This window comes from Typopeltis vanoorti, chromosome 5, assembly GCF_054136105.1.
Source record: "Typopeltis vanoorti isolate ZY-2024b chromosome 5, IOZ_Tvanoo_1.0, whole genome shotgun sequence".
Classification (NCBI taxonomy): domain Eukaryota; kingdom Metazoa; phylum Arthropoda; class Arachnida; order Uropygi; family Thelyphonidae; genus Typopeltis; species Typopeltis vanoorti.
In genome coordinates, this window is record NC_143553.1 from 48,126,695 (window position 1) to 48,142,051 (window position 15,357).

General features: G+C 34.1%; 1 protein-coding gene across 1 annotated transcript in view; it reads right to left on the reverse strand.

The window, feature by feature from the left end:
- LOC150106372 (lewis-type alpha-(1,3)-fucosyltransferase-like) overlaps positions 1 to 11,569 on the reverse strand; it is a 32,094-nt gene extending 20,525 nt beyond the window's left edge. Inside the window, exon 1 of the mRNA XM_090392408.1 lies at positions 11,494 to 11,569. The gene's annotated coding sequence lies outside the window, so the exon portion shown is untranslated. The remainder of the gene's footprint in view (positions 1 to 11,493) is intronic.
- Positions 11,570 to 15,357: the final 3,788 nt, after the last annotated feature.

Genomic DNA, 15,357 nt, shown 5'->3' on the forward strand with positions numbered 1-15,357 from the left:
AGAATATAAAAAAATAAGAGCCATAGCTAAAAGACAAGTCTGAAAAAGACACAGAGGATCATGGAACAAATTTGTTTCTAATTTAGAATATTAATTATATAAAATAAGACCCAATGTATATAAGATTTTGAAACACCTAAATGCAGATACCAAATAAAACATAAAATTAAACACTGAATTGAAATTAGAAGAATTTCTAAATTACTACACAGAACTGTGAGGACAGACAAATATTTTAAAAAAGGCAACTGGCAAACAATTAACGAAAACGAAAAGGAAATAACTGAAGAAGAATTAGAAATCAGCCTGAAAGAAACAAGAAACGGAAAATCACCTGGAGAAGATAAGCTAGGTTCAGAACTATATAAATATGCAGGAACAAGATTCAAAGGAAGACTCTTATTATTTTTAAATAAAATTTACTCAACTGGTATCCCCCCAATAGAATGGAAAAAAGCAATTGTGATTCCTATCTTTAAGAAAGGTAATAGAGATGACATTAAAAACTATAGAGGTATCAGTATACTAAATTCATGTTACAAAATATACAGCAGAATCTTAAAAAACAAACTAATGAAATATTCCGAATGGATTTAGAAAAGGACGATCATGTATAGATCTGGTCCTTTGCCTAAAATTAATAATAGAGAAAATAAGAGAATATAATTTAGAAACACATATTGCATTTATTGATTTTGAAAAAGCATTGGACAAAGTTAAATGAAACATATTATTTAACATATTGAAAGAAATACAAATACCAAATAATATCCTCAAAGCTGTCACAAGTATATATGAAAATAATCAAATACAAATGAGATTCAATCATGAACTATCATATACAAGAGAGATAAACCAAGGGGTCCGACAGGGATGCCCCCTCTCAGCAACTCTTTTTAATATCTACTTAAATGAAATAATAATAAAATGGAGTAAAAATTTACATCAAGGAATTAAACTTTCACCTACAGTTAACTTAAGCACTCTCCTCTTTGCAGACGACCAAATAATAATTACAAATTCTGAAGATAACTTACAAAAAGCTATTTTAAATCTAAATGAGATATCCAAAGATTATGATATGATAATATCAACGGAAAAATCAAAAACTATGGCATTTAAAGGACAAGATCCAGCAAGAACTAAAATAGTAATAGATAGCAAGATCTTAGAACAGGTGAATTCATTTAACTACCTAGGATGTATGATCACTTATGAAAATGAAAAAGATATAAACATAAAAATTGCAAAATATTTAAAAATAACAGGAGTAATTAACTCTATATTTAAACCAAACCTAGTTCAAAAACAAACCAGACTAAAAAAGTAAACAATACATTAGCCCTACCAATCTTATTCTATGGAAGGGAAATCTGGACAATACAACAAAAAAGACAAAGATTAACAACAGCAGAAATGAAGTTTATGAGAAAAACTGCAAAGTATACCCTATTTGATCACAAAAGAAACAAAGATATTATGAAAGAATTAAACCAAGAACCAGTAATTGAAAAAATTAAAAAATATAAACATAAATGGATGGAACACGTTCAAAGAATGAAAACAGAAAGATTACCAAAACAAGCCTTAAAGTACAAGCCATTAGGAAAAAGAAAACCAGGACGTCCTCTTAAACGATTCAACTATGATGACTTCTAAGGCCGGAACAGGCCGTGCTAGGCCTAAATGTTTGATACGTATGATGATGATGATGATGATGACCTACATTAGTCACTGCAATTTGTTTATCAAAAAAAAAGTTATCAAGAGTGGTATGAACAGTTTTAGTTTTTTTCTTATCGGCATAAATTCTACGATAACAAGCAAAATGACTCTCCCGTCTTCGGCAAACAAGCAATGAAACATAAATAAAAAACACTGCAAATAAAATACATGATGGTACAAATTAAGTGGATATTGAATCCACCATTATTTCATAGCTGAATATAGAAACTACAAGAGTTTCGTGCCGAATATATAGAAACTAAACGTTTCGGCGGATTCGAGTTGCCCATATGCAACCTTATGGGCAACTCGTAGTAAAGGTGGAGTAAGCTCCAGATCACTTTCCTTAGTATTTTCCATAATGTAAAGCACATCTCCTAGAGGGCATGTATGATAAATAAGCCTTTGGTTCTCTATTTCAGTAATACATGATGGTTTATTTATTTTCAGTTACAATCTAGATATTATTGAACAAAGAATAAAAAAAACATACTATACTGACATCGGAGGTTGTTGCTGTCAAATATCTGTCAAATATCACAAATATTACTGTCAAATATCACAAACCTTTATATAACATGTGTTAAACCAAACTAACAGCAAAAAAAAAAAAAAACAGCGCGGAATATCAGTCGTAACATATGAATGCACAGCTACTCATGACCGCCAAGCTATGCACTGAATTGTGTTAGAATGTTTATATTAAACATTTTGCATGTATCTGTTCAGATCAGCTGCGAGCTCCGCAGGGTTAAAGGCGCGTTAATCAAAACTCTTGCCTTGTATATCAAGGGATTGCCGCAATTATAACGTCATATTATAAACAACGTTCAACATCATTCAAAAATTAAACACGTTTATTTTGTCTAAAAAAAGGTTTTCTACTTACTAACGATGTCTTGAAAAAAGATAAGGCTAATAAGGCCATTGAATAAACTCTTATTTCATTCGCTTAGGAGCAAACACTATTTGAAAGCACTTTATAGATATTGGGTATTTTTATATCCGTGACATTATATATATATATATATATATATATATATATATATATATATATTTCCACACTAAGTAAATAAATTCCGTGTGATGATACAGCGCTCCCCTTTTTACGGGAGTTTACGGTACCATCTAGTCCCCCCAAATTTTATCCTGGCTCCGGAACCGGCATAGGCTGAGGAATCAGACCTATGGCTGGGTCAGTATTCCTGACTGTAATCCGTGTGTGTGTCTGCGGACCGGTTTGCCTGCTTGCGGGATGAAAAACACCAAAGAAACTGGTGGAAAAGCCCTGCTATGCACGCCCAAGACCAGCTAACTTGGCTATGGCTGAGGAAGATCCTTGAGCTCTTCACGTTGTTGACGGGAATCGAACCTAGAACACTCCTTCCCCAGGCATGTGGTTGCGAAGCGCATACCCACTAGGCTAACCGCGCGGACATTTCCACGCTGCAATCCGGATGGCGAAATAATCGGAGTACACTTAAAGTAGATACAGGAAACATGTCTCATTTACAAAGAGTCACATTGGAGCTCTGTAAATGTAAAAATATTGGCATCTCTCGAAATAAAATGAAACAAAAAAAACTTTTCTTTTATTTTAAATACGGATCCTTATATATTTTAAGTGAATTTACATCCAAATGCAAGTTAAATTATTAAATTTAAACATTTGCATGACTTCATTAATGTAAAATAACACAGCAAATATTTTTTAGCTACGTTTGTGCAATAGAAATAATTTAATATGTAATTTAGACACGACGAACAAGAACATTTCATCTCCTATTTTTATGTTAACCTGTATTTTCAGTAATATAGTTGTGTAAATTTTTGAAACCATCCGGTTTTAAACCACCATCTTACTTATCTACAGAAGTGGTGGTTTCATGTATAACGCAGCAAATCGAGCCATCGGACACACACACACACACACACACACACACACACACACACACACACACACATATATATATATATATGTGTGTGTGTGTGTGTGTGTGTGTATCTCTCAATCTATCTGATTGTTCGGATGAGTGTTCTTTCGTATAGTAATGAGTTCGGGTATTATTTAGATACTCAGTGAGATTTAAAGTAATATTCCATACCGAAGCACTTGAGATTGAAGTGAATGATGTCTACATACAAATAGTCTACTAGATGGGGAAATGCTTCGCAAGCAAACTTAGTTTGCTCACACTTGAATAAAGCATTAAACAAAAAGTTAAAGGATTTTATTTCATTTATATTGTTTGATTTCATTCTTAACTTATAGTGAACATGGCATGGAACTTTATTATCTTGACTACAAATGTAAAAGGTATTGGACCTGAATCCGTTTCATATTTTTCTTATAAGATGGAGGCACAATTAAAATAATAGTCCTTTTTTAATCAATATCTAAATGCTGCCTTTATGTTAAGTCTCTGAATTCAAATTTTATTCTAGAAAATAGCACTTGAACATCAGGTTTAAATAAAAGACAAATAACAACGTAAACATATTAATATGTTAGACTTGCAAAGCTGAAATTAGTCGAAATCAATTTCGATTTTACAATAAAATAAACGACTAAAATGCAATGAATTTGTTAATATACCATCGACATTAAACCGTTTTGATTTTTTCACCACTTAATTCCTGCAAATGAATTTAATGCGTCAGGAGTTCTTTTAAAATCGCATTTCTGCCACGTTACTTCGTAAACGAGCTTATTGTTGAAAATGTAAGCATTTGTATTTCCATACAAATACGTATGCAAGTAATGCTACCGAATTTAGAAACTGAGCTCAAAAATACTTCCTTTTATATGATGGTTTATATTCTATTTCAGATTTTTTGGATGCTATATCAGTTGATCACGCGCTCTGGTAAGCAGTTCTCCACTGATATAAACTAAACTAAACTATATGTAAATCCAAAGCGAAGTCATCGGCAAAATAGCCAAAGATAAAGCTATTAACATCTTGGCTCTCCAGTAAATCCACGTCTGACACAGCCCTCAATAGCCTAAAGATCCCAGGTCTCATTCTCGTGTCCTATAACTGCCACCTCAAGCATGGATTAGCAACCTATATCCGGCCTGGTCTCAAGGATATAACCCAAAGTGTTCCTGATACAGAATACTCCATAGGTATTAAAGTTCAAGATATCACCATCAACAATGTCTACAAACTTCCATCGCAATCCTGGCCTGATCAGATGGACTGATCTCCTCCTCACCCTGCTATCTATGTTGGTGACTTCAATTCCCATCACACCATGTGGGGCTATTCCTCTAACAACCGGGATGGTAATAATCTAGCCAACTGGATGGATACATATAACTTGTATTTGAATTATGATGCCAAGCAGGACGGCACTCTTTACTCAGCCAGATGGAAAAGAACCTATACCCCGGATCTGTGCATATTCACTAGAGACTTCGAAGACCACCCTCTTCCATCAACCAGAACCATCCTTCACAGATTCCCTAAGTCAACATCGTTCTACATTAATAGAGATAGGAACTTCAATCCCAGTCATCAGCGGAACACAAATCGTTAGATGGAATCTCCGCAGGTTCAACTGAACTGCATTTCAGAAACAAATCAAGCAAACCATTAGAGCAATTCCACCCACTCGTAATTGTTATCCTAGATTTGTTAAACTACTCAAGTCTGCAACAAAATCCTCTATCCCTAGAGGCTACAGAAAATAATATATCCCATGTTGAAGCAGAGAAAGTGAGGAACTCCTAGCCAAATATGAGGAATCTGAAGATCCAACAATTGCCAAGGAGCTTATATCAACCCTGGATAAAAACAGAAAGGAAAGATGGATATCAACCATCAATGAACTCGATTTCGTAACATCTAGTCGGAGAAGCTGGTCACTTTTGAGAAAATTAGGTGGGGCAGAGCCAACTACACACAATACAACAGAGATAACTCCTGATGAAATGGCTAACCGTTTATTGAAAACCTCCAAGATTAATCCCAGCTCTACCAGGAACATTGCTGTACAAGCTTCCACCAGACAAATCCTGAAAACGGAACGCGAGATTCCTGAACTCTTACACCCAGTATCTCGGAAAAGAAGTACAAACAGTCTTAAAAGTTACCAAGAATGGCAAAGCTGCAGGAGTGGGTGGTATCCTCCCTGAGTTCCTAGAACATCTCGGTCAACATGGACAAACATGGCTGGCTGCCCCATTTCTCAGAAATCATCATGACTGGTAAACTACCAAAGCTATGCCGGAAGCCAAAATAATTGCCATGCCCAAATCAGTGAAAGATCCAAATGATGTGAAAAACCTACGACCTATCGGAAAGAAGTGCACACACCAACATTCCCAGCTAAAGTCTACGATGTGCACAATAAGTGGGACAATCAGAAGCACCCCTCTCTCCTGTTCTATTCATCATTGCTCCACCACACATACGGAGAAGACAAGCCTCGATTTTAATAATGCAATGAGCAACCCACTCCTGCCACTACACCAGACTCTCATAAACCCACCTAGTCTACACCTCAAATCTAGAAAGGCTCCTTGGTCCATGGACGAACTCTCTTCATCTACGCTGCCATCAATATCTGAAATATGGAGAGAATACTGCTTCAACAATCCCCCAACAAACGGCCTCTTGGTAGAAGATCCCTGTGCTCCGCATCCTGGTTTTGATCTTTGATCAAAGATTTTGATCATAGGAAGATTTGGTCATCAATAAACAGGATCAGAACTGATCAGGGCAGATGTGGCTACCTTCTACATAAATGGGGTCTTTCAGATCACTCTTATTGTGATTGTTCTCTCGTGGCTCAGACGATTACTCATATTGTGTACGACTGCCCACCAATTCAACGGTGGTGGCCTACAGGACATCCACAAGGTGACAGATGAGTTCTTGGATTGGCTTTCAAGCCTGGACTTGTTGGTATGGTGGTTATGGAGGAAACAGAAGATCACAGTCCCTTCTCACCACGAAGACATTGTTCTCGTAGTCACTCTCACAGCCCTCGTCATAGTATCAGCAGAACTCCTCGTTATGTTCGAAGATGATGACGCAATGTGAAATGGGCCTTCTCTAATGGAACAAGTTTTATCACACAAGACAAAACTGCTTTCTACTTAAACCTAGGATACAACTATATTTATGTTGTGAATTTTGTGAAAACATGCAGCCTTGCCATACTTGTTGCAGCAGGACGATAATTGTCCCTGGTTTGATTATGACCAGTTACTTTTGCTTTGTTTTTTTAAAAAAGAAAGCCTTAGAAAACAGGTTGTGCCTTTTATGTAATGAACTTTTATATGTTAAGATTTTTAGTCATTCTTGGAAATTATGATTGTACTTTTCACTTGCCCGTTTCATGTAACCATAAGCATAAATAAAATAAACTGTTTTAGGCTACGTATTTGTCATGTGGAATTTGATGATGATGATGATGATATCGAACTCCGAGTACTAAATGTGGCACAAATGTCCAACTTTCTTCGGTCGGATTGACATAAAAATTCTAAACGTAGGTTCAATACGTTTCAGCATTTCTCAATGCATGCCAAGCTACTTTATGATAATATATGTAAACATTAAATCATTGAACGTAACTAATCACTGAAACCTCGCATCAAAATTTAAACCATTCATCTCTGACTGGAGAAGTAGAAATTTATGGTCAGATGGAACGCTTCATGAGATAAAATTCTTTTAATGAGTAGACGTTTGACGGAAAGCTTTACATCTCTTAAACTGGTGTAGTTTATTAACTAAATTATACCTTTTTGCATACAGGTCAGTTATTCATTTTAAGATTTTATCTTAAAGTTATTTTAATACATATATCAATCCCTTAAATGTAATCAAACGATTTTGGACTATTGCAACAGATTGAGCTGCAGTTCTAGATGCATTTCTCTATTTTGGTAGATCCCAAGTTGAATAATCGCAATATTTCTAATGTATATGACCTATTTAAAATAGCTATTTTGTTTTTGATAATACCATGCTAAATTTTATTTATTTATATTATTCTATTTTGTCATATTATCTTTATAAATTCTATTGTAAATCTGGGACAAGTTTTCATTTTTAAAATGCACGTAATCGTACACACACACACACACACACACACACACACACACACACACACACACACACACACACACACACACACACACACACACACACACACACACACACACACACACACACACACACACACACACACAATTAAATTATTTTAAAGTGAATGAGTGCGTGCTCATTCACTTTAAAGCTGCAGTTTATAATCTCATATAGCAAATTATCTTCACTATCATTCAAAATCTGAGGCGTTATTTACTCAAAACAAAAAAAGTTTTGCACTTACCCAATTACAAATAATATACTGAGAAAAAATAAAGCGATACTTCTTGCTTATACTCTGAAAGTGCATCGGAGCAAAAACATATTTGAAAGTACTTGTTCGATGTTGCTCATTTTAATGTACGTGATATTTTTCTATTCATTTCCACTCTGCAATCCCAATGATTCCACGGTCGGAATATAGGACATGAAATATATTTCAACCGTGTCCCCGAATTAAAGCTTCTAAAATATAACGAAGACAATGTGGAAACCACCAGCGCACATATGTACTGTGGTTCCACATCTGGCGATGAAAAATACGTAAATGTAGCCACTCAGCATCTTTACAGGACTTCTACAACTGATTCCATAATTATTGTATTTTTAATATTTAGAATATCGTTGTTTTTGTATAGGGATATAAGTCGATTTTACGTAGAACTCAGCAAAATGAACCATGGTCTACATAGAAAACAGTAATTGCTAATTTCGAACATCGCCTCACATCTCACACGCCTTAGAAACTCGCTGCCTAAGTAATAGTCAGCAGTAGAGCCTAACTATCTATCTATTTTTTTGGAAAAATAAATTATAGGATTTTATTATTTGTATTATTCGCGTTGATCGATAACCTGCTCTGAAAATTAAAATCGATTACATTGTGCTATATTTATATGAGTACACCGATTTGCCTATTGCTTCTTCTGTTTACCTTGACTGATCGTTGGCCTGTTCTTGCTAAACTGCAGAGACATTATTCTGAATGAATATCCCATAATTTTAATAATTTATATTATAAATTTATATTATAAATTTATAATATAAATTTTCGACCAACCTTCTTCGGTCGGATTGACATAAAAATTCTAAAATTAGGCTCAATACGTTTCAGCATTTCTTCAATGCATGCCACGTTACTTTATGATAATATATGTAAAAATTAAATCATTGAACATAACTAATCACTGAAACCTCGCATCAAATTTTAAACCATTCATATCTGACTGGAGAAGTAGAACTTTGTGGTCAGAGGGGTGCTTCATGAGATAAAATTCTTTTAATGCGTAGACGTTCGACGAAAGCTTTACATCTCTTAAACTGGTGTAGTTTATTACCTAAATTATACCGTTTTGCACACAGGTCAGTTATTCAATTTAAGATTTTATCTTAAAGTTATTTTAATACATATATGTATCCCATGTAATCAAACGATTTTGGACTATTGCAACAGATTGAGCTGCAGTTCTAAATGCATTTCTCTATTTTGGTAGATCCCAAGTTGAATAATCGCAATATTTCTAATGTATATGACCTATTTAAAATAGCTATTTTGTTTTTGATAATTCCATACTAATTTTTATTTATTTATATCATTCTATTTCGTCATATTATCTTTATAAATTCTATTGTAAATCTGGGACACGTTTGCATTTTTAAAATGCACGTAATCGTACACACACACACACACACACACACACACACACACACACACACACACACACACACACACACACACACACACACACACACACACACACACACACACACACACACACACACACACACACACACACACAAAGTTTAATTCGACAACGTAATCACGTGCAAATGATTTCCTGTGCAGAGTGGGGCAAGAGGTCACACAATGCCTGCTTCACTGAAATTATTCAGTGAAGTGTTTACACTTCAATGAACGATACTTGCTGTTGTAAACACTTCCAGTTAGAAGAGTCTCACACTTAATCTACTTAGGTGATTGTGCATGCACATGCATATTCAACTAAGAATAAGAATTCACCTAAATATAGAGTTTATTTATTCATTGTGCGTGGCAAGGAAAATGTCTTAATAAATAGTGGGAGGAATGAATGATTCCTGTACAAAATAAAAAATATCCTTAATTTTTAATGAAAAATATGCATCATCTCTTCATTCAGAGTAAGGAAGATGCATTAAAGAAGATGCTTTGAAGAAAAATAAAAGATAATATACCGTAATAACTCATATTCTTAGGAATAGTATTAATAATACATAAAAATATTTTGAAAATTACGAACTAAGAAATGAAATCATTACGAAAGCGCTTTCCCAACAGAGAAATAAACATATTATTATTATTTTGAAAGTTAAAAAAGTTGATGAAACAGGTGGTGTTCAAAATGTGGCTGATTTGAAACTATAATGCAGTTTTACCTCTCTGATCGATTCACTAAAGTTTCAAATAAGTAACTTCGTGAATGCATACATAAAAGAAACAAATCCCTTTAATAATAATATATTCATCTGGTCTGAATGTAGACAGCTCCATTCTCATCATCCTTTAACTACACGCTCCGTGCGCGCGCGTGTGTGTGTGTGTGTGTGTGAACTTGCATGCCTGCGTGCGTGCGCGCGAGCTATCAAAGATCTGCAATTTCTCCATTCCATGGGAAAGGCATGAGATCTCCAATTTGCTGGTTATCAAAACTTTTAACCTTACCCTTTAAAAATCATTTTGCTAACCCTTTATAATTTTTGGAATTAAATATCCCTCCGGCAAGTAGCTTAGCAAAGCTAGACGCTGTTATATTATTTACGAACAGAATTAGCAACGCTAGTATTAAGGAGAGTCACTTGAATAAATTCATGTGAAATAAGAGAGAAATTATTCAAAACACTCAAGAAGTGTTTTGAATAATTAACACTAAACAGAAATGAAGATATTAGGGAAGAACCAGGAACACTCAGATCTAAGTCGGCTAAAGTAGTGAGAAGCTGGAAGAACGAAATATAAAATCTGACAGTCTTGGAGCTTTGAGTGTTTAATTGGAGGTAAACTATCATGTAGTAAACTTCTCATGTAGTAGTACTTTCATATTATCTTGTTCTTTTAAGGTATCAGGAATTTCGATAACGATGGGGGCCTACCCTGAGTAATAAATCTTGGACAGTTGGCCAACTTTCTTAGGCAGGAAGATCATAAAAAAAAACAAAGTTAGCTTAATAAGTTTAATTTTTTAAATGACTGCCAATATTCTTTAATGACAATATATTTAAAAGTAAATTAATTTCAGTTGTCGTGAAAGTTTTAAGCATCTTAAAATGCCTTGTGAACCAAATTATGCATCACTTTTGTATACATCATGTATATTAGTTTAAATACTCACAAATATTCCTTAAATGCAATATAGAATCGCATGTGTGTGTGTGTGTGTATATATATATATATATATATATATATATATATATATATATATATATATATATATATATATGTATGTATGTATGTAAAAGGCATACGTTCACGCTCTAGTTATTATGCATCATAACCAACGAAATAATATTATCGCGTTTTCTTTCAGTTTTAACGATGCAATTTATAACGTCATATTATAAACAACGTTCAACATCATTCAAAAATTAAACACGTTTAGTTTGTCTAAAAAAAAGGTTTTCTACTTACTAAAGGTGTCTTGGAAAAAACGTTAAGGCCTACAAGCCATTAAATAAACTCTTATTTCATTCGCTTCGGAGCAAAACATATTTGAAAGCACTTTGTAGATATTGGGTATTTTTATATCCGTTACATTTATATATATATTTATATATATATTTCCACGCTGCAATCCGGATGGCGAAATAATCGGAGTACACTTACAATAGATAAGAAAACATGTCTCATTTCCAAAGGGTCACATTGGAGCTCTGTAGATATAAAAATATTGGCGTCTTTCGAAATAAAATGAAAAAAAAAAAATTTTCTTTTATTTTAAATACGGACTTGCAATATATATCTTTTAACCTTATATATTTTAAGTCAATTTACATCCAAATGCAAGTTAAATTATTAAATTTAAACATTTGCATGACTTCATTAGTGTAAAATAACACGGTAAATAATTTATAGCTACGTTTGTGCAATAGAAATAATTTAATATGTAATTTTGACACGACGAACAAGAACATTTCATCTCCTATTTTTATGTTAACCTGTATTTTCAGTAATATAGTTGTGTAAATTTTTGAAACCATCCGGTTTTAAACCACCATCTTACTTATCTACAGAAGTGGTGGTTTCATGTATAACGCAGCAAATCGATCCATCGGACACACACACACACACACACACACACACACACACACACACACACACACACACACACACACACACACACACACACACACACACACACACACACCAATACTAATTGATCTCACATTTCCCACGCCGAAGACTCTCTCAACCAAGGTAATAGTCAGCAGAAAAGCGACCAGCTTTCCAGCGACTTTTTTTTCTTAAAAAAAAAAAAAAGGTAACAGGATTATTAAAATTTTGTTTTCGTTTGGTTAGAGAGTATGTAATATTTGACAATAAATTACATTTTTGTTTAATCCTCCTTGAAACGTGAACAAAGTTTGTGGGTGAGGTATCTTCATCGCTAGGCTACTTATATATTAGAAGCTGTTTATGAGCATAATTCCGGGCAAACTTTGTTTATTTGCACTTGGAAAAAGGATTATTTTATTATTAATAAAATTTGACACCTCCAGGGAGTCCAAAGACTCATTGAGGGAGGGAACCTGTTCTTCAGGGCTATCTCTACCACTCAATGGCTGCAACTACCAACGCCCTCGACCGCCGACCAGCACTACTGGTTTTTCCACAAACAATCCCAAAAACGATGCCAACGGCGAGATTCGAACCTGCAGCCTTTTGGCTGGAGAGCAGATATGCTAACCACTCGGTCAGCCAGGCCAGCAAATAAGAATATAATTATATATGATTATGTATTATATAATATATGATTACATAAAATTATATAACAATATGATTTTTGTCAAATAAGTTTCTTTTTAACTTAGTGAAATAATTTTAAATATTTTGTATTCTTTCAGAGTATTTTAATAATAAGTTGAAAAACCTTTTTGTTATTTGTATATATTAAAAATATGAAACTTCATTGACTGTACTATACGTCACCCCTACACTGTTCTCTAGAGATAACGGGAATATGAAAAGCATTCTTGCTTCACCCCTTTAAGCCAGTCTTTTTAAGGACTATATATATTATTTTTTCTAACAATTTAATAAGGTTAAAACACCTCATGGTAACTTGTTTTGGTAAAATACTTATAATCTCTGTGTTACTAAAATCTTATTATTTCTAGCCTGCCTCCCACTGATGAGAATTCAATAAAGATCGAAACCGGTCTGGGTAGTTGCCCCTTGCCTTTAATACAAAGCATCATACATCTCCTCCAGGAGATGTGCTTTTCATTAAGGATAAATATTAGGATTAGTGATCAGAGCTTATGCTACTTTCACCATGAGTTGCCTTGGTCTTGCACTACATGCAGGGTCAGCTAGACTTGCGACACTCGCAGGCTCAAACTTGACTTGTTTGTCTGTTTGCTTACTTGGGATTTGGAGTAAAACCAGGTTTAAAATAGCTTGGTATCCTTAACATATATATATTTCTATCAGATTGTTCCACTGTAGCTCATTTCTCTTCACTTAACAGAAAAACCGTTGAGTGTTCTTTCGTATAGTAATGAGTTCGGGTATTATTTAGATACTCAGTGAGATTTAAAGTAATATTCCATACCGAAACACTTGAGATTGAAGTGAATGGTGTCTACATACAAATAGTCTAGATGTGAAAATGCTTCGCAAGCAAACTTAGTTTGCTCACACTTGGATAAAGGAATAATCAAAACGTTAAAGTGTTTCATTTCATTTATATTGTTTGATTTCATTGTTAGCCTGTAGTGTACACTGGTTGGAACTTTTTTATCTTGACTTGGATCATCTTTGAACCTGAATCCGTTTCATTTTTTCTTATAAGATGGAGCCACAATTAAAATAATAGTCTTTTTTAATTAGTATCCAAATGCTGTCTTTTTTTGTTAAGTTCTGAATTCAAACTTTATTCTAGAAAATATCACTTGAACATCAGGTTTAAATAAAAGACAAATAACAACACAAACGTGTTAATATTTTAGACTTGCTAAGCTGAAATTAGTCAGAATCAATTTCGATTTCGCAATAAAATAAACAACTAAAATGTAATGAACTTGTTATATACCTTTGACATTAAACCGCACTGATTTTTGTCACCACTTAATTCCAGCAAATCGGTTTAATGCATCAGGAGTTCTTTTAAGATCGCATTTCTGCCACGATACTTCGTAAATGAGCTTATTGTTGAAAATGTAAGCATTTGTATTTGCATACAAATGCGTGTGCAAGTAATGCCACCGAATACAGAAATTGAACTCAAAATATTTCCTTTTATACGATTGTTTATGTTCTATTTCAGATTTTTTTTTTTTGGATTCTATATCAGTTGATCACGCTCTCTGGTAAGTGGTAAGCAATTCGTCCACTGATATAAACTAAACGACAGATAACGGCATGTGAGCCTCATTTGTCGAGAATTGTAACCATAAATGAGATGTGAGGCGATGTTCGAAATTAGCAACTACTCTCTTCTATGAAGATCATGGTTCAGTTTCTTGAGTTCTACATAAATTCGCGTTATATCCCTGACAAAAAAAAGACTATTTCGATATTCTAAATATTAAAAATAGAATAATCATGGAATCAGTTGTAGAAGGCCACTCAGCATCTTTACAGGACTTCTACAACTGATTCCATAATTATTCTATTTTTAATATTTAGAATATCGAAATAGTCTTTTATATTTCTAGGGATATAACGCGAATTTACGTAGAACTCACCCAGAACTCACACATGCAAAGTCGAAAGGCAATGGCATGGCTCAAATGCCAAGAACAACAGAACAACAGAACCATACAGCATGCATGTTCTGTGGGGGAAGAAGTCTGCGTTGGACCTTATTTTTTCGATGGGAAATGTGGATGCTTTTCATATGAATATTACGGCTACTTCCATCTTGGGTGCCAAAAATGTTACAGACCAAGTACATTCCAACCACACAGAAACACAGACATGACTTCCCTTTTTGAGCAAATGAGCGATTGGAAAAAATCATTTTCATAGCAAAGGATTCGACGTCATCTCAATTTGGAAATGCCAATTTAATACAGAAATATCTGAAAACACAGCCTTGAAAAACTTATTTAACTACAAGGTAAAATGTGATACATTTTATCTTGTAGTGCTCTGCATGGTGGCAGGCCTGACTGCTACAAAATGTATCACAAAATTCTGTCAGAAGGGAAAGTTATTCACTATTTGGACTTCAATAGCCTTTATCCATGGGTACTAAAATACCAGATATTTCCTACGCGGCATCCCAAAGTTATTCTCGATAATTTTGACTATTCTCCTGGGGTATACTTT